Below are 6,437 nucleotides of genomic sequence, written 5' to 3'. Positions count from 1 at the left end.
TGTACATACTTTAGAAATTTTGCATGAAACCATTCTGGAACATTTACATAAGGCTTTTACGAGACTCTTTTACACAGTTTTAAAAAGAGTACACCCACAAATCACAGTTGCTCAATCCAATTCAACTTGATTAAATAGCTGCTGAATCACAAGTGACTGACCCTGGCCTTGGATGATGTCTCAGTGTTGGAAAGTTTTAGAATTATCTTGCTAGACAGGCTAACATGCAAAGCAAAGCTAAATCAGACAGATATCTTCGGACTGACAGCATGCCGTTCAGATTCAACTATGTGCTGCCTCACAAAGACCTTGTGTCTCCTTGTTTGTCATTTCCCAATACCTCTTTGCATTTAGGTAAAATTCCCAGAAGAACAGCTCATTAGTTGTGGTCTGAAATTACTTTAAAATTACAGTCTATAAAAATGTTGAAAGTTCGCTAATAGAACCTAGTTTTGTAAGTGGGAAAGAGCTGTGAGCATCAACTTCAGCATCTTTGGAAACTTCCAGAGAGCCGACAAGTGAGACTTGATCTGAAATAAGGAAATCTCTGGATTAATGTTCATCAAATAACAATACTATACGACTCTTGCTTTGGAAAAGTACCTCGGGCAAATGTAAATAGAGCGTGTGCACAGGGCGAACCACAGCTCTTTGCTGAGTGTTAAGTCACAGCTAGGACCATAGATGTGCTTCTTTGAAAGAGCGCTCTCCCTCGAGGGATTCAGTGATGCATAAGGATCATTCACTAAAACTGTGAAGCATAACTCACTTTGCCAACAACTGTATCAAAGCTTCTTTGTGTTTGTCAGGTCTGAGTTCCAGAAAAGAGTTTGAGGTCAATTTTGTCAGGAGGCTTGATGGCCACTGGTACAACTTTTCTTCCGTAGGAGGAACCGCATTAGATGAAAAGAGGTCATGAGACACAGGTGAGATAAAGGCTAGATTAGGGTTTAGTCCAAGTTCAAATTACCTCTGGAGAAATACTCATCCCACTTTAAAATGTGGCTACACTCATAAAGCATTATAAAACCTTTCAAAGCAGGTTTATGACATGGTTGTTACTTAGTTTGTAAATACCTTAAAGCTCATTATTAATCATTTGTAACACAGAGATAGGAAGTGCAACACTGACCTCTTTTTAATACTGAAAGTGTCAGAGAACTGAAATTGGCAAGTTTCAGAATAAGCTCAGACCTGATAATGTGAATTTAGACTTTGTATTTGTTAAGACACACCATATTATCACTGATGTATTAAAAGACCTGTTTTAACCTTGTTAAATCTGTCAACAGATATGTGCTGAAGCCAACAAGCTTAATGCTGACTGAGGGAGAAGACAGAGTGAGGTCAGTATCCGGCAAGGTCTGGGGTTTAACGGTAGATGGATGTGGGGTCACTATTTGGCAAACAACAAGTCACTGATGCCCTTTCTCTGTGTGTTAGAACTGATTATTAATGTATTAACAACATAATCAAGAATGAGATTTTAAACCATTCATAAGTGTAGTCTGGGCGGCACGGTGGCGCAGCAGGTTAATGTTGCAGTCACATAGCTCCAGGGGCCTGGAGGTTGTGGGTTCGATTCCCGCTCTGGGCGACTGTCGGTGAGGAGTGTGGTGTGTTCTCCCTGTGTCCACGTGGGTTTCCTCTGGGTGCTCCAGTTTCCTCCCACAGTCCAAAAACACACGTTGGTAGGTGGATTGGCGACTCAAAAGTGTCCGTAGGTGTGAGTGATTGTGTGTGTCTGTGTTGCCCTGTGAAGGACTGGCGCCCCCTCCAGGGTGTAGTCCCCGCCTTGCGCCCAATGATTCCAGGTAGGCTCTGGACCCACGCGACCCTGAACTGGATAAGGGTTACAGATAATGAATGAATGAATGAATAAGTGTAGTCTTGTTCTAAAGTGGTAGCTAAATATCTGAGACTTCAGCTAGTATCTTTCCCTCTGATTTCATTGTTTTCTCTGGGAAACTACAGTGATGTGTTGCTACACAGATATATTTTGATCTTTGGTTGTTATGGATTCAGTCTTATAGCCATTTTTGGCGTCAGTGATTTGTTTCACTATAAATCTATTAACTCCACATTAGCGCTAGTCTGTTTGTATGTCTCTAAGTGTACACATTTGGCACGTGTCCACATGGGACAGCGTCAGCACCAGTGTGTAGGCCTCTACTGCATTTCAGCTGTTTACCCACAGTCAAAGCTCCTGGGAAATAAGAGACATTGCCTTAGAAGGAGAAACAAAATGTTGCTGACATTCATCCATACAGCTCTGGACAGGAAGTTGAGCAAACAATCAGGGGGAGCAGGTGTCATTTGATGGACAAAGCTGCCAGCACAAGGCTGCTTGTCAAGGGTGTAAATAGAGAGATGAGAGCGAGCAGGAGAGAGACAGACAGAGAGAGAGAGAGCGATGTCATATTCAAATCGTGGTGAAGGAGGAATTTTATTTGCTCGCCTCCCAAATGGCTTTGGCTGATGTTATCGCAAAACAAAATAATGGAGTCAATGGAAACGTTAAAAATGAAATGACCATTTAGGGAAGGGTTCCGGTAGAGTGGAAGAGCCGGGGATGTGAAAGTCATCCCGATCTCATGGAAGATTCGCAGGAATAACAAAAAGCAATTTCAGGCGAATGAAACCAGGAGAAAAGCTACGACTGCTGAGTCCAACTCCAACGTCAAATGTTTGCAATTTCATTTGAGCTGGATTTCCACAGTTGTGCTAATTTGCAGTTAGGAAATGCTGCTAAATCTAGATTGTTTATTAAAAAGGTGCACAAACAGCCTCTGATCTTCAGCGCTGGAAAACCCCGTTTCAGTGTTTCAGTGGTTTTGTTGTATTTCAAAGTGAAAATAAAGTGTCTGTCATTTACAGAGAACACACTTATGCACACTCATGAATAATTACAGTTTATTTACTGAATATAACATGTTAATATCATTTAAAATGGTCTGTTTTATATGATAAAATAATCCTTTATTAATCTTACAATGGGTAAATTTGCAATGTTACTTTGTGAGAAGAAAATTAATAAAATGATCAAATATACACAGTTTTACACTTCGGTAAATACTCTAACAAGTGCAAAAAAATGATATTGATTTAGTTACTGGCTTATCACTCTTGGTGATGGTTTATAATTAATTATTGCTTTAATTTTAATAACGATGTTAAAGCAAATGAACAGAAGATGTGATCTAAAATGGCAGACTTACGCAATATTTAAATGTGTTCAAACAATCTGCAAAACTTGTCACTAGACCTATCCAAACATTTGTGAATTTGTAGGAATGGGAATAATGTACATGTGACTTCAGCTTCATCCAGGACAGAGCCTATCTATTCAGTCACATTCTGCTCTGGCTTCAGACTCCCACTACATCCACCACCAACACCCAATCCCAACCCCCCCCCCCACCCCACCCCACCACCACCACCACCACCCTGCCCCTTTTTTCTGCCATGCACCCTTCACAACGAACGCCCATTAACTGTGTTGATTGCGTCTTCTTTACAGGTCAATCTTCACCGCCGCAGCCTTGTCTGCTTTGATTTCTCCTGTCCTTGCTCCCACTCTGGCGCCTTTCCCTGTGGAGAGCGAGAGGGAAAGTGCAGGCACTCCGCTGAATCCACTCATTAAGCTGACAGGCCCGGTCCCAGCAACAATTAACTCCATTCGGGCAAAAATCGTCCCTGCTTCCAGAGAGAGCTAGGCAGAGAGGGACCGAGAGACGAATGAGAGGAGACACAGGAGGGGTGGGGGTCGGATTTGGCTGCGACTCATCCAAGGCCCGGTGGAAGCCGGCCTGTCCATATTCAGCACGTCAGTGATGGACGTCTGTCCACGGCCTGTCCAACAGCGCGCCTCGTGCTGCGGATATGTGCTGCATCAGCAGGTTTGGCACCCTGAATGGACGCTCCATTGCAGCCAATGCTCTTCTGATTTAACACTGATGGCAGACCGCTTCTTAGCACCTAATGCAATTGCTTTGTAAACTGTTACCTGCGAAAGAGACTTAACCAGCAGCAAAATATCAGATTCTCCTTTTTTTCCCCATGTTTTCCTACTAATATATCTTACCAATTCTGCTACTGAAGCCTCTTTGCCTTGATTCCAGCCCTTGAAACCATCCTCCACTACCGCTAGAGCTTACAGTTCCTTCAACATGACTCCATCACCTGCTTTGGACCCAAGCTGGAGATGTTTTAATCCAATTAAGCATCAGTGCCGAGGCCCTGTCACTGTGAAACATGTTTCTATGGAGTGAACTGAAAGAAAAGCTCAAGACAGATTAATCTGCTGATTTGTAATTCCTTAATCGCTTTACTGTGCAGTCTGCAGTAAGAGAAATGCACATGCCTGCAATGCTATTAATGTGGAACTCATCTGCACAATGAAACAGAGGACATCTATGCAAATTAATGACTCCCAGACTTGACCGGAGGGACCCAGCACAGTCCTTCCCTCTTGTTGTTCGAGTTTGAATTCACTCATCCCAAAACAGGCTCTGATCATAGCCATTCAGCTGTTGTACAATGCTTTCAAAAAGTGTATGAGAAGGACAAAAACAGCAAAAGAGCCACCACAAGGCACGTTGTTGTTGGTTTACTGGAAGAGGGCACTGTACATTTACATGTCTTACAAGTACATGGTTGCACTCTTGTGGCATTGTTGTTCTCTAAAGGCCTCTCATATCCTGGTGTCAAAAGCCAACCTGCCAGACACAACATGTCCGACTTGGGGCCTGAAGTAAACTTGTCTTACACTTAAACCATCTTTGTTTGCTATTTTCAAGGCTTGGGAATTTTGGCATGAAATTACGAGTACACCTTGGTGTTTTGTCATGGAGTCTTACTCTTAATGAGTTTCAACACCTCAGTGAATTCCACAATTAGTCGAATTGTTTTCCCTGTCACTTCTGATTATTCATACCACTGTAATGTCCATGACCAAATAACCGCAATAGAACTTCTAAATTCCAGTACAGCTCAAAGACATCACCATAATCAAGCATTTGAAACACACACCCTGTTTACAACACCATACCACTTAGGCTGCGTCAAGTGAATAGACCAAATATGATAATTGTGTATGTAACAATGTATGGTAATTAGTGAGATTTGATTGAGTTTGATTCACATTCTCATTAAAAATGCATTGTGCTTTAGAGTGCTTTCTGCTGCTCAAAGCATGACATTTGTAGGCCTTCGTTGCTTTAATCAGAATGTAGATGCAGGCTTTTGCTCGTGATACGTGAGTTAAACAAATGCAATGACAAACAGTAGGACTTCCATCAACAGAGCTAATCAGGATAAATAATCATTTGTGATACGACACATCAGTAACGCACTAGAAGAAGAGACACTTGCCGAGTGGATATTCAACTCTAAGGAGGAAGTTTATCTCTAAGTAATGCTACTAGAGCACTATTTGAACAGCAATACATTTCCATGGGGTCCTGGCTTTCTTTATCTCTTTTACAGGTGCTCCTCTTTGATGTTACTGTCATCTGGATCGACCGTGTGGATGCGTTTTTAAGAACCTTGCAAACGTTTCCTTGGTCTGGGTGCTGAAACCTATACTCCATGCATTGAGAGAACATTTCCAGGAGGAGAAAGAGTTTCATTGAGAAGAGCGATTATAGGAGAGATTATAATGGCAGCTATAGGTATAAAACTACTTTATATTTTATGATCCCATGACAATGTGATGTGAATATTAGAGCTTTTGGAAAACCCAACCTACATGGAATTCTCCTGTGAGATTCATCCCCAGAATAAAATAATCCAATCTGATTAGAGCTTAAAATAATGTCGTCTTAGTTCAGGCATCATGTGATAGAGTTGTAAAGTATGATAACATATTGATGTATGCTATCAAAGCATTAATCTTTCCCTAGAAACAAAAGCGGCACAAAAATACAGAATTTAATGAACACAGACTGTAGCATGTAAAAATAACTAGCGTAATTACCCCAATTTCTGGCCACTTTAATTACAATATTGGAAATCTTAGCTAACTGTAAATAAATAGAAGTACTTTACTCACTCAAATCAACATTTGAACATTTGACAATTTTTCAGGAGTCAAATATGTGTAGATTAATGTCCAAGACTTGCTTGACTTTGAAAGAAAATATGTTTTTAGATAAAAGCGCTTTTGTTTAAGTAGGTGCCAATACTGCTAAGATTATTAGTGCCCCCTAACTTCGGCCACTTCCCCTGCTTGTGACAGTCAAAAGAGACAGTTGCTACCACATCCAAGGTTTTTGAGAGGTTCACAATGAGATTACGTTTGTCCCGTGTTGGTATCCGTACTCTACATGTAAGGATTTCAATGGCGGTAGATTTTCCACTCAGAGAAAAGGAAGCTAACCTGTAAGCTAACTTTTACACCGAGGGAAATATCTGTCGCGAAATGGAAATGTGTTGTG

The 6,437-nt window shown here is 41.3% G+C and overlaps 1 protein-coding gene across 2 annotated transcripts in view; it reads left to right on the top strand.

The window, feature by feature from the left end:
* The first annotated feature begins 844 nt into the window (after positions 1 to 844).
* The window catches only part of LOC136678645 (anthrax toxin receptor 2-like), a 69,704-nt gene continuing 64,111 nt past the window's right edge, over positions 845 to 6,437 (top strand). For both annotated transcript variants that reach the window (XM_066656723.1, XM_066656722.1), the window contains exons 1-3: positions 845 to 926; positions 1,293 to 1,346; positions 5,488 to 5,672. The gene's annotated coding sequence lies outside the window, so the exon portion shown is untranslated. The remainder of the gene's footprint in view (positions 927 to 1,292; positions 1,347 to 5,487; positions 5,673 to 6,437) is intronic.

This window comes from Hoplias malabaricus, chromosome Y, assembly GCF_029633855.1.
Source record: "Hoplias malabaricus isolate fHopMal1 chromosome Y, fHopMal1.hap1, whole genome shotgun sequence".
NCBI lineage: Eukaryota > Metazoa > Chordata > Actinopteri > Characiformes > Erythrinidae > Hoplias > Hoplias malabaricus.
The sequence above is the reverse complement of the archived record's forward strand: the minus strand, read 5'-3'. Positions and strand labels throughout refer to the sequence as shown.